Below are 25,006 nucleotides of genomic sequence, written 5' to 3'. Positions count from 1 at the left end.
CAATAAAAAAGTTTTCCATGCAAAAACTTTATTCCGACCGTTCAGTTAATATGGCAGCTATATGCTGTAGTCATCCGATCTGTACAATTTCTTCGAAGATTACATTGTTGCGTTAACTTATTATCCATGCCAAATTCCGGTAAGATACCTCGTCCAATAAAAAAGTTTTTTATGCAAGAAATTTAGTCCGATCGTTCAGTTAATATGGCAGCTATATGCTATGGTCATCCGATCTGTACAATTTCTTCGAAGATTACATTATTGCCTTAGGTTATAATCCATGCCAAATTTCGTGAAGATATTTTGTCATATGAAAAAATTTTCCATATAAGAACTTTATTCCGATCGTTTAGTTAATATGGCAATTATATGCGATAAACATTCGATTTATATAATTTCTTCGGATATTGCATTATCGTCTTAAAAAGAATTCCATGCCAAATTTCGTGAAGATACCTTGTCAAAAAATAAAGTTTTTCATGCAAATGGTTTAGTCCGATCGTTCATTTAATATGGCAGCTATATGCTGTAGTTATCCGATCTGTATATTTTCTTCGAATATTACATTATTGCCTTAAGTTATAATTTATGCCATATAACGGGCAGATACCTCGTCAAATAAAAAAGTTTTCCATATAAGAATTTTATTTCGATCGTTTTGGTAATATGGCAGCTATATACTGTAGTTATCCGATCTGTATAATTTCTTCGAAGATTACATTATTGCCTTGAGTTATAATTCATGCCAAATATCGGGCAGATACCTCGTCAAATAAAAAAGTTTTTAATGCAAGAAATTTAGTCCGATCGTTTAGTTAATATGGCAGCTATATGCTGTAGTTAATAGATCTGTATAATTTCTTTGAAGATTACATTATTGCCTTAAGTTATAATTTATGACATATAACGGGCAGATACCTCGTCAAATAAAAAAGTTTTTAATGCAAGAAATTTTGTCCGATCGTTCATTTAATATGGCAGCTATATGCTGTAGTTATCCGATCTGTATATTTTCTTCGAATATTACATTATTGCCTTAAGTTATAATTTATGCCATATAACGGGAAGATACCTCGTCAAATAAAAAAGTTTTCCATATAAGAATTTTATTTCGATCGTTTTGGTAATATGGCAGCTATATACTGTAGTTATCCGATCTGTATAATTTCTTCGAAGATTACATTATTGCCTTGAGTTATAATTCATGCCAAATATCGAGCAGATACCTCGTCAAATAAAAAAGTTGTTCATGCAAGAAATTTCGTCCGATCGTTCAGTCAATATGGCAGCTATATGCTATGGTCATCCGATCTGTACAATTTCTTCGGAGATAGCTTTATTGCCTTAAATAATAATAAATAACATGAAGATATCCCGTCAAACGAAAGAATTTTCCATACAAGAACTTTATTCCGATCGTTCAGTTAATATAGCTGTAGTTATCCGATCTGTCTATTTTCTTAGAAGATTACTTTATTGCCTTTATAGCTTATATAATACATGCCAATGAACTGGCAGATACCTCGTCAAATAATAAAGTTTTCCATATAAGAACTTTATTCCGATCGTAACTCGTCAAATAAAACAGTTTTCCATGCGTGAATTTTAGTCCGATCGTTCAGTTAATATGGCAGCTATATGCTATGGTCATCCGATCTGTACAATTTCTTCGAAGATTACATTATTGCCTTAGGTTATAATCCCTGCCAAATTTCGTGAAGATATTTTGTCAAATAAAAAAGTTTTCCATGCAAGAAATTTAGTCCGATCGTTCAGTTAATATGGCAGCTATATGCTATGGTCATCCGATCTGTACAATTTCTTCGGAGATAGCTTTATTGCCTTAAATAATAATAAATAACATGAAGATATCCCGTCAAACGAAAGAATTTTCCATACAAGAACTTTATTCCGATCGTTCAGTTAATATAGCTGTAGTTATCCGATCTGTCTAATTTCTTGGAAGATTACTTTATTGCCTTTATAACTTATATAATACATGCCAATGAACTGGCAGATACCTCGTCAAATAATAAAGTTTTCCATATAAGAACTTTATTCCGATCGTAACTCGTCAAATAAAACAGTTTTCCATGCGTGAATTTTAGTCCGATCGTTCAGTTAATATGGCAGCTATAGCTATGGTCATCCGATCTGTACAATTTCTTCGAAGATTACATTATTGCCTTAGGTTATAATCCCTGCCAAATTTCGTGAAGATACTTTGTCAAATGAAAACATTTTCCATTCCCGCATTTTACTCCGATCGTTCGGTTAATAAGGCAGCTATATGCTATAGTTATCCGATCTATACAATTTCTTCGGAGATTACATTGTTGCATTAACTTATAATTCATGCCACATAACGGGCAGATACCTCGTCAAATAAAAAAGTTTTCCATGCAAGAAATTTCGTCCGATCGTTCAGTTAATATGGCAGCTATATGCTATAATCATCCGATCTGTACAATTTCTTCGAAGATTACGTTATTGCCTTAGTTTATAATCCATGCGAAATTTCGTGAAGATATTTTGTCAAATGAAAAAATTTTTCATGTAAGAACTTTATTCCGATCGTTCAGTTAATATGGCAGCTATATGCTGTAGTTATCCGATCAATATAATTTATTCGAAGATTACATTATTGCCTTAAGTTATAATTCATGCCACATAACGGGCAGATACCTCGTCAAATAAAAAAGTTTTCCATGCAAGAAATTTCGTCCGATCGTTCAGTTAATATGGCAGCTATATGCTATAGTCATCCGATCTGTACAATTTCTTCGAAGATTACGTTATTGCCTTAGTTTATAATCCATGCGAAATTTCGTGAAGATATTTTGTCAAATGAAAAAATTTTTCATGTAAGAACTTTATTCCGATCGTTCAGTTAATATGGCAGCTATATGCTATGGTCATCCGATCTGTACAATTTCTTCGAAGATTACATGATTGCCTTAGGTTATAATCCATGCCAAATTTCGTGAAGATACTTTGTCAAATGAAAACATTTTCCATTTACGCATTTTACTCCGATCGTTCGGTTAATAAGGCAGCTATATGCTATAGTTATCCGATCTATACAATTTCTTCGGAGATTACATTATTGCCTTGAGTTATAATTCATGCCAAATATCGGGCAGATACCTACCATTATTGCCTTAAGTTATAATTCATGCCATATAACGGGCAGATACCTCGTCAAATAAAAAAGTTTTCCATATAAGAATTTTATTTCGATCGTTTTGGTAATATGGCAGCTATATGCTGTAGTTATCCGATATGTATAATTTCTTCGAAGATTACATTATTGCCTTGAGTTATAATTCATGCCAAATATCGGGCAGATACCTCGTCAAATAAAAAAGTTTTTAATGCAAGAAATTAAGCCGATCGTTTAGTTAATATGGCAGCTATATGCTGTAGTTAATAGATCTGTATAATTTTTTTGAAGATTACATTATTGCCTTAAGTTATAATCCATGCCAAATATCGGGCAGATACCTCGTCAAATAAAAAAGTTGTCCATGTAAGAAATATATTCCGATCGTTCAGTTAATATGGCAACTATGTGCGATAAACATCCGATTTATACAATTTCTTCGGATATTGCATTATTGTCTTAAAAAGAATTCCATGCCAAAATACGTGAAGATACCTCGTCAAATAAAAAAGTTGTTCATGCAAGAAATTTCGTCCGATCGTTCAGTTAATATGGCAGCTATATGCTATAGTCATCCGATCTGTAAAATTTCTTCGAAGATTACGTTATTGCCTTAGTTTATAATCCATGCGAAATTTCGTGAAGATATTTTGTCAAATGAAAAATTTTTCCATGTAAGAACTTTATTCCGATCGTTCAGTTAATATGGCAGCTATATACTGTAGTTATCCGATCAATATAATTTCTTCGAAGATTACATTATTGCCTTAAGTTATAATTCATGCCACATAACGGGCAGATACCTCGTCAAATAAAAAAGTTTTCCATGCAAGAAATTTAGTCCGATCGTTCAGTTAATATGGCAGCTATATGCTATGGTCATCCGATCTGTACAATTGCTTATTAGATTACATTATTGAATAAGGTTATAATCCATGCCAAATTTCGTGAAGATACTTTGTCAAATGAAAACATTTTCCATTCACGCATTTTACTCCGATCGTTCGGTTAATAAGGCAGCTATATGCTATAGTTATCCGATCTTTACAATTTCTTCGGAGATTACATTGTTGCATTAACTTATAATTCATGCAACATAACGGGCAGATACCTCGTCAAAATAAAAAGTTTTCCATGCAAGAAATTTAGTCCGATCGTTCAGTTAATATGGCAGCTATATGCTATGGTCATCCGATCTGTACAATTTCTTCGGAGATAGCTTTATTGCCTTAAATAATATTAAATAACATGAAGATATCCCGTCAAACGAAAGAATTTTCCATACAAGAACTTTATTCCGATCGTTCAGTTAATATAGCTGTAGTTATCCGATCTGTCTATTTTCTTAGAAGATTACTTTATTGACTTTATAACTTATATAATACATGCCAATGAACTGGCAGATACTTCGTCAAATAATAAAGTTTTCCATATAAGAACTTTATTCCGATCGTAACTCGTCAAATAAAACAGTTTTCCATGCGTGAATTTTAGTCCGATCGTTCAGTTAATATGGCAGCTATATGCTGTAGTCATCCGATCTGTACAATTTCTTCGAAGATTACATTATTGCCTTAGGTTATAATCCATGCCAAATTTCGTGAAGATACTTTGTCAAATGAAAACATTTTCCATTCACGCATTTTACTCCGATCGTTCGGTTAATAAGGCAGCTATATGCTATAGTTATCCGATCTATACAATTTCTTCGGAGATTACATTGTTGCATTAACTTATAATTCATGCAACATAACGGGCAGATACCTCGTCAAAATAAAAAGTTTTCCATGCAAGAAATTTAGTCCGATCGTTCAGTTAATATGGCAGCTATATGCTATGGTCATCCGATCTGTACAATTTCTTCGAAGATTACATTATTGCCTTAGGTTATAATCCATGCCAAATTTCGTGAAGATACTTTGTCAAATGAAAACATTTTCCATTCCCGCATTTTACTCCGATCGTTCAGTTAATATGGCAACTATGTGCGATAAACATCCGATTTATCCGATTTCTTTATTAGAAATTTCGTCCGATCGTTCAGTTAATATGGCAGCGATATGCTATAGTCATCCGATCTGTACAATTTCTTCGAAGATTACGTTATTGCCTTAGTTTATAATCCATGCGAAATTTCGTGAAGATATTTTGTCAAATGAAAAAATTTTCCATGTAAGAACTTTATTCCGATCGTTCAGTTAATATGGCAGCTATATGCTGTAGTTATCCGATCTATACAATTTCTTCGGAGATTACATTGTTGCATTAACTTATAATTCATGCCACATAACGGGCAGATACCTCGTCATATAAAAAAGTTTTCCATGCAAGAAATTTAGTCCGATCGTTCAGTTAATATGGCAGCTTATGCTATGGTCATCCGATCTGTACAATTTCTTCGGAGATAGCTTTATTGCCTTAAATAATAATAAATAACATGAAGATATCCCGTCAAACGAAAGAATTTTCCATACAAGAACTTTATTCCGATCGTTCAGTTAATATAGCTGTAGTTATCCGATCTGTCTATTTTCTTAGAAGATTACTTTATTGCCTTTATAACTTATATAATACATGCCAATGAACTGGCAGATACCTCGTCAAATAATAAAGTTTTCCGTATAAGAACTTTATTCCGATCGTAACTCGTCAAATAAAACAGTTTCCATGCGTGAATTTTAGTCCGATCGTTCAGTTAATATGGCAGCTATATGCTGTAGTCATCCGATCTGTACAATTTCTTCGAAGATTACATTATTGCCTTAGGTTATAATCCATGCCAAATTTCGTGAAGATACTTTGTCAAATGAAAACATTTTCCATTCACGCATTTTACTCCGATCGTTCGGTTAATAAGGCAGCTATATGCTATAGTTATCCGATCTATACAATTTCTTCGGAGATTACATTGTTGCATTAACTTATAATTCATGCCACATAACGGGCAGATACCTCGTCAAATAAAGAAGTTTTCCATGCAAAAAATTTAGTCCGATCGTTCAGTTAATATGGCAGCTATATGCTATGGTCATCCGATCTGTACAATTTCTTCGAAGATTACATTATTGCCTTAGTTTATAATCCATGCCAAATTTCGTGAAGATACTTTGTCAAATGAAAACATTTTCCATTCCCGCATTTTACTCCGGTCGTTCAGTTAATAAGGCAGCTATATGCTATAGTTATCCGATCTATACAATTTCTTCGGAGATTACATTATTGCCTTGAGTTATAATTCATGCCAAATATCGGGCAGATACCTCGTCAAATAAAAAAGTTTTTAATGCAAGAAATTTAGTCCGATCGTTTAGTTAATATGGCAGCTATATGCTGTAGTTAATAGATCTGTATAATTTCTTTGAAGATTACATTATTGCCTTAAGTTATAATCCATGCCAAATATCGGGCAGATACCTCGTCAAATAAAAAAGTTGTCCATGTAAGAAATACATCATAAACATCCAATTTATACAATTTCTTCGGATATTGCATTATTGTCTTAAAAAGAATTCCATGCCAAATTACGTGAAGATACCTCGTCAAATAAAAAAGTTTTCCATGCAAGAAATTTAGTCCGATCGTTCAGTTAATATGGCAGCTATATGCTATGGTCATCCGATCTGTACAATTTCTTCGAAGATTACATTATTGCCTTAGGTTATAATCCATGCCAAATTTCGTGAAGTTACTTTGTCAAATGAAAACATTTTGCATTCACGCATTTTACTCCGATCGTTCAGTTAATATGGCAGCTATATGCTGTAGTTATCCGATCAATAAAATTTCTTCGAAGTTTACATTATTGCCTTAAGTTATAATTCATGCCACATAACGGGCAGATACCTCGTCAAATAAAAAAGTTTTCCATGCAAGAAATTTAGTCCGATCGTTCAGTTAATATGGCAGCTATATGCTATGGTCATCCGATCTGTACAATTTCTTCGAAGATTACATTATTGCCTTAGGTTATAATCCATGCCAAATTTCGTGAAGATATTTTGTCATATGAAAAAATTTTCCATATAAGAACTTTATTCTGATCGTTCAGTTAATATGGCAATTATATGCGATAAACATTCGATTTATACAATCTCTTCGGATATTGCATTATTGTCTTAAAAAGAACTCCATGCCAAATTATGTGAAGATACCTCGTCAAATAAAACAGTTTTTTAAGCAAGAAATTTAGTCCGATCGTTCAGTTAATATGGCAGCTATATGCTGTAGTTATCCGATCTGTACAATTTCTTCGAAGATTACAGTATTGCCTTAAGTTATAATCCGTGCTAAATTTAGTGGAGATACCTTTTCAATTGAAAAAGTTATCCATGCAAGAACTTTCCGCCGATAGTTCCGTTAATACGGCAGCTATTTGCTTTGGTCATCCGATAAATTCAATTTGTTGGAGACTGCATTATTGGCTGAAGTAATAATCCATGCTTGATTGTGGAAAGATAACTCGTGAAATAAAAAAGTTATCCATGCAAGAACTTTATTCCGATCGTTCAGCTAATATGGAAGCTAAATGCAATAGTCATCCGATTTGTACAATTTTTTCGGAGATAGCTTTATTGCCTTAAATAATAATAAATAACATGAAGATATCCCGTCAAACGAAAGAATTTTCCATACAAGAACTTTATTCCGATCGTTCAGTTAATATAGCTGTAGTTATCCGATCTGTCTATTTTCTTAGAAGATTACTTTATTGCCTTTATAACTTATATAATACATGCCAATGAACTGGCAGATACCTCGTCAAATAATAAAGTTTTCCATATAAGAACTTAATTCCGATCGTAACTCGTCAAATAAAAGAGTTTTCCATGCGTGAATTTTAGTCCGATCTTTCAGTTAATATGGCAGCTATATGCTGTAGTCATCCGATCTGTACAATTTCTTCGAAGATTACATTATTGCCTTAGGTTATAATCCATGCCAAATTTCGTGAAGATACTTTGTCAAATGAAAACATTTTCCATTCACGCATTTTACTCCGATCGTTCGGTTAATAAGGCAGCTATATGCTATAGTTATCCGATCTATACAATTTCTTCGGAGATTACATTGTTGCATTAACTTATAATTCATGCCACATAACGGGCAGATACCTCGTCAAATAAAAAAGTTTTCCATGCAAGAAATTTAGTCCGATCGTTCAGTTAATATGGCAGCTATATGCTATGGTCATCCGATCTGTACAATTTCTTCGAAGATTACATTATTGCCTTAGGTTATAATCCATGCCAAATTTCGTGAAGATACTTTGTCAAATGAAAACATTTTCCATTCCCGCATTTTACTCCGATCGTTCGGTTAATAAGGCAGCTATATGCTATAGTTATCCGATCTATACAATTTCTTCGGAGATTACATTATTGCCTTGAGTTATAATTCATGCCAAATATCGGGCAGATACCTCGTCAAATAAAAAAGTTTTTAATGCAAGAAATTTAGTCCGATCGTTTAGTTAATATGGCAGCTATATGCTGTAGTTAATAGATCTGTATAATTTCTTTGCAGATTACATTATTGCCTTAAGTTATAATCCATGCCAAATATCGGGCAGATACCTCGTCAAATAAAAAAGTTGTCCATGTAAGAAATACATCATAAACATCCGATTTATACAATTTCTTCGGATATTGCATTATTGTCTTAAAAAGAATTCCATGCCAAATTACGTGAAGATACCTCGTCAAATAAAAAAGTTTTCCATGCAAGAAATTTAGTCCGATCGTTCAGTTAATATGGCAGCTATATGCTATGGTCATCCGATCTGTACAATTTCTTCGAAGATTACATTATTGCCTTAGGTTATAATCCATGCCAAATTTCGTGAAGATACTTTGTCAAATGAAAACATTTTCCATTCACGCATTTTACTCCGATCGTTCAGTTAATATGGCAGCTATATGCTGTAGTTATCCGATCTGTACAATTTCTTCGAAGTTTACATTATTGCCTTAAGTTATAATTCATGCCACATAACGCGCAGATACCTCGTCAAATAAAAAAGTTTTCCATGCAAGAAATTTAGTCCGATCGTTCAGTTAATATGGCAGCTATATGCTATGGTCATCCGATCTGTACAATTTCTTCGAAGATTACATTATTGCCTTAGGTTATAATCCATGCCAAATTTTGTGAAGATACTTTGTCAAATGAAAACATTTTCCATTCCCGCATTTTACTCCGATCGTTCAGTTAATATGGCAACTCTGTGCGATAAACATCCGATTTATCCGATTTCTTTATTAGAAATTTCGTCCGATCGTTCAGTTAATATGGCAGCTATATGCTATAGTCATCCGATCTGTACAATTTCTTCGAAGATTACGTTATTGCCTTAGTTTATAATCCATGCGAAATTTCGTGAAGATATTTTGTCAAATGAAAAAATGTTCCATGTAAGAACTTTATTCCGATCGTTCAGTTAATATGGCAGCTATATGCTATAGTTATCCGATCTATACAATTTCTTCGGAGATTACATTATTGCCTTGAGTTATAATTCATGCCAAATATCGGGCAGATACCTCGTCAAATAAAAAAGTTTTTAATGCAAGAAATTTAGTCCGATCGTTTAGTTAATATGGCAGCTATATGCTGTAGTTAATAGATCTGTATAATTTCTTTGAAGATTACATTATTGCCTTGAGTTATAATTCATGCCAAATATCGGGCAGATACCTCGTCAAATAAAAAAGTTGTCCATGCAAGAAATACATCATAAACATCCAATTTATACAATTTCTTCGGATATTGCATTATTGTCTTAAAAAGAATTCCATGCCAAATTACGTGAAGATACCTCGTCAAATAAAAAAGTTTTCCATGCAAGAAATTTAGTCCGATCGTTCAGTTAATATGGCAGCTATATGCTATGGTCATCCGATCTGTACAATTTCTTCGAAGATTACATTATTGCCTTAGGTTATAATCCATGCCAAATTTCGTGAAGATACTTTGTCAAATGAAAACATTTTGCATTCACGCATTTTACTCCGATCGTTCAGTTAATATGGCAGCTATATGCTGTAGTTATCCGATCAATATAATTTCTTCGAAGTTTACATTATTGCCTTAAGTTATAATTCATGCCACATAACGGGCAGATACCTCGTCAAATAAAAAAGTTTTCCATGCAAGAAATTTAGTCCGATCGTTCAGTTAATATGGCAGCTATATGCTATGGTCATCCGATCTGTACAATTTCTTCGAAGATTACATTATTGCCTTAGGTTATAATCCATGCCAAATTTCGTGAAGATATTTTGTCATATGAAAAAATTTTCCATATAAGAACTTTATTCTGATCGTTCAGTTAATATGGCAATTATATGCGATAAACATTCGATTTATACAATCTCTTCGGATATTGCATTATTGTCTTAAAAAGAACTCCATGCCAAATTACGTGAAGATACCTCGTCAAATAAAACAGTTTTTTAAGCAAGAAATTTAGTCCGATCGTTCAGTTAATATGGCAGCTATATGCTGTAGTTATCCGATCTGTACAATTTCTTCGAAGATTACAGTATTGCCTTAAGTTATAATACATGCCAAATTTAGTGAAGATACTTCGTCAAATAAAAAAGTTTTCCATGTAAGAACTTTATTCCGATCGCTCAGTTAATATGGCAGCTATATGCTGTAGTTATCCGATCTGTACAATTTCTTCGAAGATAACAGTATTGCCTTAAGTTATAATCCGTGCTAAATTTAGTGGAGATACCTTTTCAATTGAAAAAGTTATCCATGCAAGAACTTTCCGCCGATAGTTCCGTTAATACGGCAGCTATTTGCTTTGGTCATCCGATAAATTCAATTTGTTGGAGACTGCATTATTGGCTGAAGTAATAATCCATGCTTGATTGTGGAAAGATAACTCGTGAAATAAAAAAGTTATCCATGTAAGAACTTTATTCCGATCGTTCAGCTAATATGGAAGCTAAATGCAATAGTCATCCGATTTGTACAATTTTTTTGGAGATAGCTTTATTGCCTTAAATAATAATAAATAACATGAAGATATCCCGTCAAACGAAAGAATTTTCCATACAAGAACTTTATTCCGATCGTTCAGTTAATATAGCTGTAGTTATCCGATCTGTCTATTTTCTTAGAAGATTACTTTATTGCCTTTATAACTTATATAATACATGCCAATGAACTGGCAGATACCTCGTCAAATAATAAAGTTTTCCATATAAGAACTTAATTCCGATCGTAACTCGTCAAATAAAACAGTTTTCCATGCGTGAATTTTAGTCCGATCTTTCAGTTAATATGGCAGCTATATGCTGTAGTCATCCGATCTGTACAATTTCTTCGAAGATTACATTATTGCCTTAGGTTATAATCCATGCCAAATTTCGTGAAGATACTTTGTCAAATGAAAACATTTTCCATTCACGTATTTTACTCCGATCGTTCGGTTAATAAGGCAGCTATATGCTATAGTTATCCGATCTATACAATTTCTTCGGAGATTACATTGTTGCATTAACTTATAATTCATGCCACATAACGGGCAGATACCTCGTCAAATAAAAAAGTTTTCCATGCAAGAAATTTAGTCCGATCGTTCAGTTAATATGGCAGCTATATGCTATGGTCATCCGATCTGTACAATTTCTTCGAAGATTACATTATTGCCTTAGGTTATAATCCATGCCAAATTTCGTGAAGATACTTTGTCAAATGAAAACATTTTCCATTCCCGCATTTTACTCCGATCGTTCGGTTAATAAGGCAGCTATATGCTATAGTTATCCGATCTATACAATTTCTTCGGAGATTACATTATTGCCTTGAGTTATAATTCATGCCAAATATCGGGCAGATACCTCGTCAAATAAAAAAGTTTTTAATGCAAGAAATTTAGTCCGATCGTTTAGTTAATATGGCAGCTATATGCTGTAGTTAATAGATCTGTATAATTTCTTTGCAGATTACATTATTGCCTTAAGTTATAATCCATGCCAAATATCGGGCAGATACCTCGTCAAATAAAAAAGTTGTCCATGTAAGAAATACATCATAAACATCCGATTTATACAATTTCTTCGGATATTGCATTATTGTCTTAAAAAGAATTCCATGCCAAATTACGTGAAGATACCTCGTCAAATAAAAAAGTTTTCCATGCAAGAAATTTAGTCCGATCGTTCAGTTAATATGGCAGCTATATGCTATGGTCATCCGATCTGTACAATTTCTTCGAAGATTACATTATTGCCTTAGGTTATAATCCATGCCAAATTCCGTGAAGATACTTTGTCAAATGAAAACATTTTCCAATCACGCATTTTACTCCGATCGTTCAGTTAATATGGCAGCTATATGCTGTAGTTATCCGATCAATATAATTCCTTCGAAGTTTACATTATTGCCTTAAGTTATAATTCATGCCACATAACGGGCAGATACCTCGTCAAATAAAAAAGTTTTCCATGCAAGAAATTTAGTCCGATCGTTCAGTTAATATAGCAGCTATATGCTATGGTCATCCGATCTGTACAATTTCTTCGAAGATTACATTATTGCCTTAGGTTATAATCCATGCCAAATTTTGTGAAGATACTTTGTCAAATGAAAACATTTTCCATTCCCGCATTTTACTCCGATCGTTCAGTTAATATGGCAACTCTGTGCGATAAACATCCGATTTATCCGATTTCTTTATTAGAAATTTCGTCCGATCGTTCAGTTAATATGGCAGCTATATGCTATAGTCATCCGATCTGTACAATTTCTTCGAAGATTACGTTATTGCCTTAGTTTATAATCCATGCGAAATTTCGTGAAGATATTTTGTCAAATGAAAAAATGTTCCATGTAAGAACTTTATTCCGATCGTTCAGTTAATATGGCAGCTATATGCTATAGTTATCCGATCTATACAATTTCTTCGGAGATTACATTATTGCCTTTAGTTATAATTCATGCCAAATATCGGGCAGATACCTCGTCAAATAAAAAAGTTTTTAATGCAAGAAATTTAGTCCGATCGTTTAGTTAATATGGCAGCTATATGCTGTAGTTAATAGATCTGTATAATTTCTTTGAAGATTACATTATTGCCTTGAGTTATAATTCATGCCAAATATCGGGCAGATACCTCGTCAAATAAAAAAGTTGTCCATGCAAGAAATACATCATAAACATCCAATTTATACAATTTCTTCGGATATTGCATTATTGTCTTAAAAAGAATTCCATGCCAAATTACGTGAAGATACCTCGTCAAATAAAAAAGTTTTCCATGCAAGAAATTTAGTCCGATCGTTCAGTTAATATGGCAGCTATATGCTATGGTCATCCGATCTGTACAATTTCTTCGAAGATTACATTATTGCCTTAGGTTATAATCCATGCCAAATTTCGTGAAGATACTTTGTCAAATGAAAACATTTTGCATTCACGCATTTTACTCCGATCGTTCAGTTAATATGGCAGCTATATGCTGTAGTTATCCGATCAATATAATTTCTTCGAAGTTTACATTATTGCCTTAAGTTATAATTCATGCCACATAACGGGCAGATACCTCGTCAAATAAAAAAGTTTTCCATGCAAGAAATTTAGTCCGATCGTTCAGTTAATATGGCAGCTATATGCTATGGTCATCCGATCTGTACAATTTCTTCGAAGATTACATTATTGCCTTAGGTTATAATCCATGCCAAATTTCGTGAAGATATTTTGTCATATGAAAAAATTTTCCATATAAGAACTTTATTCTGATCGTTCAGTTAATATGGCAATTATATGCGATAAACATTCGATTTATACAATCTCTTCGGATATTGCATTATTGTCTTAAAAAGAACTCCATGCCAAATTACGTGAAGATACCTCGTCAAATAAAACAGTTTTTTAAGCAAGAAATTTAGTCCGATCGTTCAGTTAATATGGCAGCTATATGCTGTAGTTATCCGATCTGTACAATTTCTTCGAAGATTACAGTATTGCCTTAAGTTATAATACATGCCAAATTTAGTGAAGATACTTCGTCAAATAAAAAAGTTTTCCATGTAAGAACTTTATTCCGATCGCTCAGTTAATATGGCAGCTATATGCTGTAGTTATCCGATCTGTACAATTTCTTCGAAGATAACAGTATTGCCTTAAGTTATAATCCGTGCTAAATTTAGTGGAGATACCTTTTCAATTGAAAAAGTTATCCATGCAAGAACTTTCCGCCGATAGTTCCGTTAATACGGCAGCTATTTGCTTTGGTCATCCGATAAATTCAATTTGTTGGAGACTGCATTATTGGCTGAAGTAATAATCCATGCTTGATTGTGGAAAGATAACTCGTGAAATAAAAAAGTTATCCATGTAAGAACTTTATTCCGATCGTTCAGCTAATATGGAAGCTAAATGCAATAGTCATCCGATTTGTACAATTTTTTCGGAGATAGCTTTATTGCCTTAAATAATAATAAATAACATGAAGATATCCCGTCAAACGAAAGAATTTTCCATACAAGAACTTTATTCCGATCGTTCAGTTAATATAGCTGTAGTTATCCGATCTGTCTATTTTCTTAGAAGATTACTTTATTGCCTTTATAACTTATATAATACATGCCAATGAACTGGCAGATACCTCGTCAAATAATAAAGTTTTCCATATAAGAACTTAATTCCGATCGTAACTCGTCAAATAAAACAGTTTTCCATGCGTGAATTTTAGTCCGATCTTTCAGTTAATATGGCAGCTATATGCTGTAGTCACCCGATCTGTACAATTTCTTCGAAGATTACATTATTGCCTTAGGTTATAATCCATGCCAAATTTCGTGAAGATACTTTGTCAAATGAAAACATTTTCCATTCACGCATTTTACTCCGATCGTTCGGTTAATAAGGCAGCTATATGCTATAGTTATCCGATCTATACAATTTCTTCGGAGATTACATTGTTGCATTAACTTATAATTCATGCCACATAACGGGCAGATACCTCGTCAAATAAAAAAGTTTTCCATGCAAGAAATTTAGTCCGATCGTTCAGTTAATATGGCAGCTATATGCTATGGTCATCCGATCTGTACAATTTCTTCGAAGATTACATTATTGCCTTAGGTTATAATCCATGCCAAATTTCGTGAAGATACTTTGTCAAATGAAAACATTTTCCATTCCCGCATTTTACTCCGATCGTTCGGTTAATAAGGCAGCTATATGCTATAGTTATCCGATCTATACAATTTCTTCGGAGATTACATTATTGCCTTGAGTTATAATTCATGCCAAATATCGGGCAGATAACTCGTCAAATAAAAAAGTTTTTAATGCAAGAAATTTAGTCCGATCGTTTAGTTAATATGGCAGCTATATGCTGTAGTTAATAGATCTGTATAATTTCTTTGCAGATTACATTATTGCCTTAAGTTATAATCCATGCCAAATATCGGGCAGATACCTCGTCAAATTGGCTGAAGTAATAATCCATGCTTGATTGTGGAAAGATAACTCGTGAAATAAAAAAGTTGTCCATGTAAGAAATACATCATAAACATCCGATTTATACAATTTCTTCGGATATTGCATTATTGTCTTAAAAAGAATTCCATGCCAAATTACGTGAAGATACCTCGTCAAATAAAAAAGTTTTCCATGCAAGAAATTTAGTCCGATCGTTCAGTTAATATGGCAGCTATATGCTATGGTCATCCGATCTGTACAATTTCTTCGAAGATTACATTATTGCCTTAGGTTATAATCCATGCCAAATTCCGTGAAGATACTTTGTCAAATGAAAACATTTTCCATTCACGCATTTTACTCCGATCGTTCAGTTAATATGGCAGCTATATGCTGTAGTTATCCGATCAATATAATTTCTTCGAAGTTTACATTATTGCCTTAAGTTATAATTCATGCCACATAACGGGCAGATACCTCGTCAAATAAAAAAGTTTTCCATGCAAGAAATTTAGTCCGATCGTTCAGTTAATATGGCAGCTATATGCTATGGTCATCCGATCTGTACAATTTCTTCGAAGATTACATTATTGCCTTAGGTTATAATCCATGCCAAATTTCGTGAAGATACTTTGTCAAATGAAAACATTTTCCATTCCCGCATTTTACTCCGATCGTTCAGTTAATATGGCAACTCTGTGCGATAAACATCCGATTTATCCGATTTCTTTATTAGAAATTTCGTCCGATCGTTCAGCTAATATGGCAGCTATATGCTATAGTCATCCGATCTGTACAATTTCTTCGAAGATTACGTTATTGCCTTAGTTTATAATCCATGCGAAATTTCGTGAAGATATTTTGTCAAATGAAAAAATGTTCCATGTAAGAACTTTATTCCGATCGTTCAGTTAATATGGCAGCTATATGCTGTAGTTATCCGATCAATATAATTTCTTCGAAGATTACATTATTGCCTTAAGTTATAATTCATGCCACATAACGGGCAGATACCTCGTCAAATAAAAAAGTTTTCCATGCAAGAAATTTAGTCCGATCGTTCAGTTAATATGGCAGCTATATGCTATGGTCATCCGATCTGTACAATTTCTTCGAAGATTACATTATTGCCTTAGGTTATAATCCATGCCAAATTTCGTGAAGATACTTTGTCAAATGAAAACATTTTCCATTCACGCATTTTACTCCGATCGTTCGGTTAATAAGGCAGCTATATGCTATAGTTATCCGATCTATACAATTTCTTCGGAGATTACATTGTTGCATTAACTTATAATTCATGCCACATATCGGGCAGATACCTCGTCAAATAAAAAAGTTTTCCATGCAAGAAATTTAGTCCGATCGTTCAGTTAATATGGCAGCAATATGCTATGGTCATCCGATCTGTACAATTTCTTCGGAGATAGCTTTATTGCCTTAAATAATAATAAATAACATGAAGATATCCCGTCAAACGAAAGAATTTTCCATACAAGAACTTTATTCCGATCGTTCAGTTAATATAGCTGTAGTTATCCGATCTGTCTATTTTCTTAGAAGATTACTTTATTGCCTTTATAACTTATATAATACATGCCAATGAACTGGCAGATACCTCGTCAAATAATAAAGTTTTCCATATTAGAACTTTATTCCGATCGTAACTCGTCAAATAAAACAGTTTTCCATGCGTGAATTTTAGTCCGATCGTTCAGTTAATATGGCAGCTATATGCTGTAGTCATCCGATCAGTACAATTTCTTCGAAGTTTACATTATTGCCTTAGGTTATAATCCATGCCAAATTTCGTGAAGATACTTTGTCAAATGAAAACATTTTCCATTCACGCATTTTACTCCGATCGTTCGGTTAATAAAGCAGCTTTATGCTATAGTTATCCGATCTATACAATTTCTTCGGAGATTACATTGTTGCAAGAAATTTAGTCCGATCGTTTAGTTAATATGGCAGCTATATGCTGTAGTTAATAGATCTGTATAATTTCTTTGAAGATTACATTATTGCCTTAAGTTATAATCCATGCCAAATATCGGGCAGGTACCTCGTCAAATAAAAAAGTTGTCCATGTAAGAAATACATCATAAACATCCGATTTATACAATTTCTTCGGATATTGCATTATTGTCTTAAAAAGAATTCCATGCCAAATTACGTGAAGATACCTCGTCAAATAAAAAAGTTTTCCATGCAAGAAATTTAGTCCGATCGTTCAGTTAATATGGCAGCTATATGCTATGGTCATCCGATCTGTACAATTTCTTCGAAGATTACATTATTGCCTTAGGTTATAATCCATGCCAAATTTCGTGAAGATACTTTGTCAAATGAAAACATTTTCCATTCACGCATTTTACTCCGATCGTTCAGTTAATATGGCAGCTATATGCTGTAGTTATCCGATCAATATAATTTCTTCGAAGTTTACATTATTGCCTTAAGTTATAATCCATGCCAAATATCGGGCAGATACCTCGTCAAATAAAAAAGTTGTCCATGTAAGAAATACATCATAAACATCCGATTTATACAATTTCTTCGGATATTGCATTATTGTCTTAAAAAGAATTCCATGCCAAATTACGTGAAGATACCTCGTCAAATAAAAAAGTTTTCCATGCAAGAAATTTAGTCCGATCGTTCAGTTAATATGGCAGCTATATGCTATGGTCATCCGATCTGTACAATTTCTTCGAAGATTACATTATTGCCTTAGGTTATAATCCATGCCAAATTTCGTGAAGATATTTTGTCATATGAAAAAATTTTCCATATAAGAACTTTATTCTGATCGTTCAGTTAATATGGCAATTATATGCGATAAACATTCGATTTATACAATCTCTTCGGATATTGCATTATTGTCTTAAAAAGAATTCCATGCCAAAATACGTGAAGATACCTCGTCAAATAAAAAAGTTTTTTAAGCAAGAAATTTAGTCCGATCGTTCAGTTAATATGGCAGCTATATGCTGTAGTTATCCGATCTGTACAATTTCTTCGAAGATTACAGTATTGCCTTAAGTTATAATACATGCCAAATTTAGTGAAGATACTTCGTCAAATAAAAAAGTTTTCCATGTAAGAACTTTATTCCGATCGCTCAGTTAATATGGCAGCTATATGCTGTAGTTATCCGATCTGTACAATTTCTTCGAAGATTACAGTATTGCCTTAAGTTATAATCCGTGCTAAATTTAGTGGAGATACCTTTTCAATTGAAAAAGTTATCCATGCAAGAACTTTCCGCCGATAGTTCCGTTAATACGGCAGCTATTTGCTTTGGTCATCCGATAAATTCAATTTGTTGGAGACTGCATTATTGGCTGAAGTAATAATCCATGCTTGATTGTGGAAAGATAACTCGTGAAATAAAAAAATTATCCATGTAAGAACTTTATTCCGATCGTTCAGCTAATATGGCAGCTAAATGCAATAGTCATCCGATTTATACAATTTTTTCGGGGATAGCTTTATTGCCTTAAATAATAATAAATAACATGAAGATATCCCGTCAAACGAAAGAATTTTCCATACAAGAACTTTATTCCGATCGTTCAATTAATATAGCTGTAGTTATCCGATCTGTCTATTTTCTTAGAAGATTACTTTATTGCCTTTATAACTTATATAATACATGCCAATGCACTGGCAGATACCTCGTCAAATAATAAAGTTTTCCATATAAGAACTTTATTCCGATCGTAACTCGTCAAATAAAACAGTTTTCCATGCGTGAATTTTAGTCCGATCGTTCAGTTAATATGGCAGCTATATGCTGTAGTCATCCAATCTGTACAATTTCTTCTAAGATTACTTTATTGCCTTACGTTATAATCCATGCCAAATTTCGTGAAGATACTTTGTCAAATGAAAACATTTTCCATTCACGCATTTTATTCCGATCGTTCGGTTAATAAGGCAGCTATATGCTATAGTTATCCGATCTATACAATTTCTTCGGAGATTACATTGTTGCATTAACTTATAATCCATGCCAAATTCCGGGAAGATACCTCGTCCAATAAAAAAGTTTTCCATGCAAGAAATTTAGTCCGATCGTTCAGTTAATATGGCAGCTATATGCTATGGTCATCCGATCTGTACAATTTCTTCGAAAATTACATTATTGCCTTGAGTTATAATTCTTGCCAAATATCGGGCAGATACCTCGTCAAATAAAAAAGTTTTCCATATAAGAACTTTATTCCGATCGTTTAGTTGATATAGCAGCTATATGCTGTAGTCATCCGATCTGTACAATTTGTTCGAAGATTACATTGTTGCGTTAACTTATAATCCATTCCAAATTCCGGGAAGATACCTCATCCAATAAAAAAGTTTTCCATTCAAAAACTTTATTCCGACCGTTCAGTTAATATGGCAGCTATATGCTGTAGTCATCCGATCTGTACAATTTCTTCGAAGATTACATTGTTGAGTTAACTTATTATCCATGCCAAATTCCGGTAAGATACCTCGTCCTATAAAAAAGTTTTCCATGCAAGAAATTTAGTCCGATCGTTCAGTTAATATGGCAGCTATGTGCTATGGTCATCCGATCTGTACAATTTCTTCGAAGATTACATTATTGCCTTAGGTTATAATCCATGCCAAATTTCGTGAAGATATTTTGTCATATGAAAAAATTTTCCATATAAGAACTTTATTCCGATCGTTCAGTTAATATGGAAATTATATGCGATAAACATTGGATTTATACAATTTCTTCGGATATTGCATTATCGTCTTAAAAAGAATTCCATGCCAAATTTCGTGAAGATACCTTGTCAAAAAATAAAGTTTTTCATGCAAATAGTTTAGTCCGATCGTTCATTTAATATGGCAGCTATATGCTGTAGTTATCCGATCTGTATATTTTCTTCGAATATTACATTATTGCCTTAAGTTATAATCCATGCCAAATATCGGGCAGATACCTCGTCAAATAAAAAAGTTTTTAATGCAAGAAATTTAGTCCGATCGTTTAGTTAATATGGCAGCTATATGCTGTAGTTTATAGATCTGTATAATTTCTTTGAAGATTACATTATTGCCTTAAGTTATAATCCATGCCAAATATCGGGCAGATACCTCGTCAAATAAAAAAGTTGTCCATGTAAGAAATATTTTCCGATCGTTCAGTTAATATGGCAACTATGTGCGATAAACATCCGATTTATACAATTTCTTCGGATATTGCATTATTGTCTTAAAAAGAATTCCATGCCAAATTACGTGAAGATACCTCGTAAAATAAAAAAGTTGTTCATTTAAGAAATTTCGTCCGATCGTTCAGTTAATATGGCAGCTATATGCTAAAGTCATCCGATCTGTACAATTTCTTCGAAGATTACGTTATTGCCTTAGTTTATAATCCATGCGAAATTTCGTGAAGATATTTTGTCAAATGAAAAAATTTTCCATGTAAGAACTTTATTCCGATCGTTCAGTTAATATGGCAGCTATATGCTGTAGTTATCCGATCAATATAATTTCTTCGAAGATTACATTATTGCCTTAAGTTATAATTCATGCCACATAACGGGCAGATACCTCGTCAAATAAAAAAGTTTTCCATATAGGAACTTTATTCCGATTGTTCAGTTAATATGACAACTATATGTGATAAACATCCGATTTATACACTTTCTTTGGATATTGCATTATCGTCTTAAAAAGAATTCCATGCCAAATTTCGTGAAGATACCTTGTCAAATGAAACAGTTTTTCATGCAAGAACTTTAGTCCGTTCGTTCAGTTAATATGGCAGTTATATGCTGTAGTTATCCGATCTGTACAATTTCTTCGAAGATTACAGTATTGCCTTAAGTTATAATTCATGCCAAATATCGGGCAGATACCTCGTTAAATAAAAAAGTTTTCCATATAAGAACTTTATTCCGATCGTTTAGTAGTAGCAACTAAATGCTGTAGTCATCCGATCTGTAAAATTTCTTCGAAGATTACATTGTTGCGTTAACTTATAATCCATGCCAAATATCGGGCAGATACCTCCTCAAATAAAAAAGTTTTTAATGCAAGAAATTTAGTCCGATCGTTTAGTTAGTATGGCAGCTATATGCTGTAGTTAATAGATCTGTATAATTTCTTTGAAGATTGCATTATTGCCTTAAGTTATAATTCATGCCAAATATCGGGAAGATACCTCGTCCAATAAAAAAGTTTTCCAGGCAAGAAATTTAGTCCGATCGTTCAGTTAATATGGCAGCTATATGCTATGGTCATCCGATCTGTACAATTTCTTCGAATATTACATTATTGGCTTAGGTTATAATCCATGCCAAATTTCGTGAAGCTTTTTGTCAAATGAACAAATTTTCCATATAAGAACTTTTTTCCGATCGTTTAGTTAATTTGGCAACTATATGCGATAAACATCCGATTTATACAATTTCTTCGGATATTGCATTATCGTCTTAAAACGAATTCCATGCCAAATTTCGTGAAGATACCTTGTCAAATGAAACAGTTTTTCATGCAAGAACTTTAGTCCGATCGTTCAGTTAATATGGCAGCTATATGCTGTAGTTATCCGATCTGTATATTTTCTTCGAATATTACATTATTGCCTTAAGTTATAATTCATGCCATATAACGGGCAGATACCTCGTCAAATAAAAAAGTTTTCCATATAAGAATTTTATTTCGATCGTTTTGTTAATATGGCAGCTATATGCTGTAGTTATCCGATCTGTATAATTTCTTCGAAGATTACATTATTGCCTTGAGTTATAATTCATGCCAAATATCGGGCAGATACCTCGTCAAATAAAAAAGTTTTTAATGCAAGAAATTTAGTCCGATCGTTTAGTTAGTATGGCAGCTATATGCTGTAGTTAATAGATCTGTATAATTTCTTTGAAGATTGCATTATTGCCTTGAGTTATAATTCATGCCAAATATCGGGCAGATACCTCGTTAAATAAAAAAGTTATCCATATAAGAACTTTATTCCGATCGTTTAGTTGATATAGCAGCTATATGCTGTAGTCATCCGATCTGTAAAATTTCTTCGAAGATTACATTATTGCCTTGAGTTATAATTCATGCCAAATATCGGGAAGATACCTCGTCCAATAAAAAAGTTTTCCAGGCAAGAAATTTAGTCTGATCGTTCAGTTAATATGGCAGCTATATCCGTTCTGTATAATTTTATTGAAGATTACATTATTGCCTTGAGTTATAATTCATGCCAAATATCGGGCAGATACCTCGTCAAATAAAAAAGTTGTCCATGTAAGAAATATATTCCGATCGTTCAGTTAATATGGCAACTATGTGTGATAAACATCCGATTTATACAATTTCTTCGGATATTGCATTATTGTCTTAAAAAGAATTCCATGCCAAATTACGTGAAGATATCTCGTCAAATAAAAAGTTGTTCATGCAAGAAATTTCGTCCGATCGTTCAGTTAATATGACAGCTATATGCTATAGTCATACGATCTGTACAATTTCTTCGAAGATTACGTTATTGCCTTAGGTTATAATCCATGCCAAATTTCGTGAAGATATTTTGTCAAATGAAAAAATTTTCCATGTAAGAACTTTATTCCGATCGTTCAGTTAATATGGCAGCTATATGCTGTAGTCATCCGATCTGTACAATTTCTTCGAAGATTACATTGTTGCGTTAACTTATAATCCATTCCAAATTCCGGGAAGATACCTCGTCCAATAAAAAAGTTTTCCATGCAAAAACTTTATTCCGACCTTTCAGTTAATATGGCAGCTATATGCTGTAGTCATCCGATCTGTACAATTTCTTCGAAGATTACATTATTGGCTAAGGTTATAATCCATGCCAAATTTCGTGAAGATATTTGGTCAAATGAAAAAATTTTCCATATAAGAACTTTTTTCCGATCGTTCAGTTAATATGGCAACTATATGCGACAAACATCCGATTTATACAATTTCTTCGGATATTGCATTATTGTCTTAAAAAGAATTCCATGCCAAATTACGTGAAGATACCTCGTCAAATAAAAAAGTTGTTCATGCAAGAAATTTCGTCCGATCGTTCAGTTAATATGGCAGCTATATGCTATAGTCATCCGATCTGTACAATTTCTTCGAAGATTACGTTATTGCCTTAGGTTATAATCCATGCCAAATTTCGTGAAGATATTTTGTCAAATGAAAAAATTTTCCATGTAAGAACTTTATTCCGATCGTTCAGTTAATATGGCAACTATGTGTGATAAACATCCGATTTATACAATTTCTTCGGATATTGCATTATTGTCTTAAAATAATTCCATGCCAAATTACGTGAAGATACTTCGTCAAATAAAAAAGTTGTTCATGCAAGAAATTTCGTCCGATCGTTCAGTTAATATGGCAGCTATATGCTATAGTCATCCGATCTGTACAATTTCTTCGAAGATAACGTTATTGCCTTAGGTTATAATCCATGCCAAATTTCGTGAAGATATTTTGTCCAATAAAAAAATTTTCCATATAAGAACTTTATTCCGATCGTTCAGTTAATATGACAACTATATGTGATAAACATCCGATTTATACAATTTCTTTGGATATTGCATTATCGTCTTAAAAAGAATTCCATGCCAAATTTCGTGAAGATACCTTGTCAAATGAAACAGTTTTTCATGCAAGAATTTTAGTCCGTTCGTTCAGTTAATATGGCAGCTATATGCTGTAGTTATCCGATCTGTACAATTTCTTCGAAGATTACAGTATTGCTTTAAGTTATAATACGTGCCAAATTTAGTGAAGATACTTCGTCAAATAAAAAAGTTTTCCATATAGGAACTTTATTCCGATCGTTTAGTTAATATGGCAGCTATATGCTGTAGTTAATAGATCTGTATAATTTCTTCGAAGATTACATTATTGCCTTAAGTAATAATCCATGCCAAATATCGGGCAGATACCTCGTCAAATAAAAAAGTTTTCCATATAAGAACTTTATTTCGATCGTTTATTTAATATGGCAGCTATATGCTGTAGTTATCCGATCTGTATAACTTCTTCGAAGATTACATTATTGCCTTGAGTTATCATTCATGCCAAATATCTGGCAGATACCTCGTCAAATAAAACAGTTTTCCATGCAAGAACTTTATTCCGATCTTTCAGTTAATATGGTAGCTATATGCTGTAGTGATCCGATCTGTATAATTTCTTCGAATATTACATTATTGCCTTAAGTTGTAAATAATGCCAAATATTGGGGAGATACCTCGTCAAACAAAAAAGTTTTCCGTGTAAGAACTTTATTCCGATCGTTCAGTTAATATGGCAGCTATATGCTGTAGTCATCCGATCTGTACAATTTCTTCGAAGATTACATTGTTGCGTTAACTTATAATCCATGCCAAATTCCGG

General features: G+C 33.0%; 1 protein-coding gene across 1 annotated transcript in view; it reads left to right on the top strand.

Moving 5' to 3' along the window:
• The window catches only part of Ir31a (Ionotropic receptor 31a), a 980,688-nt gene that overhangs the window by 170,982 nt on the left and 784,700 nt on the right, over positions 1-25,006 (top strand). The gene's annotated exons all lie outside the window — the stretch shown is intronic.

The sequence above is a fragment of the Bactrocera oleae genome, chromosome 3 (genome assembly GCF_042242935.1).
Source record: "Bactrocera oleae isolate idBacOlea1 chromosome 3, idBacOlea1, whole genome shotgun sequence".
Taxonomy (NCBI): Eukaryota; Metazoa; Arthropoda; class Insecta; order Diptera; family Tephritidae; genus Bactrocera; species Bactrocera oleae.
This window is presented reverse-complemented; position numbering and strand designations above follow the sequence as displayed.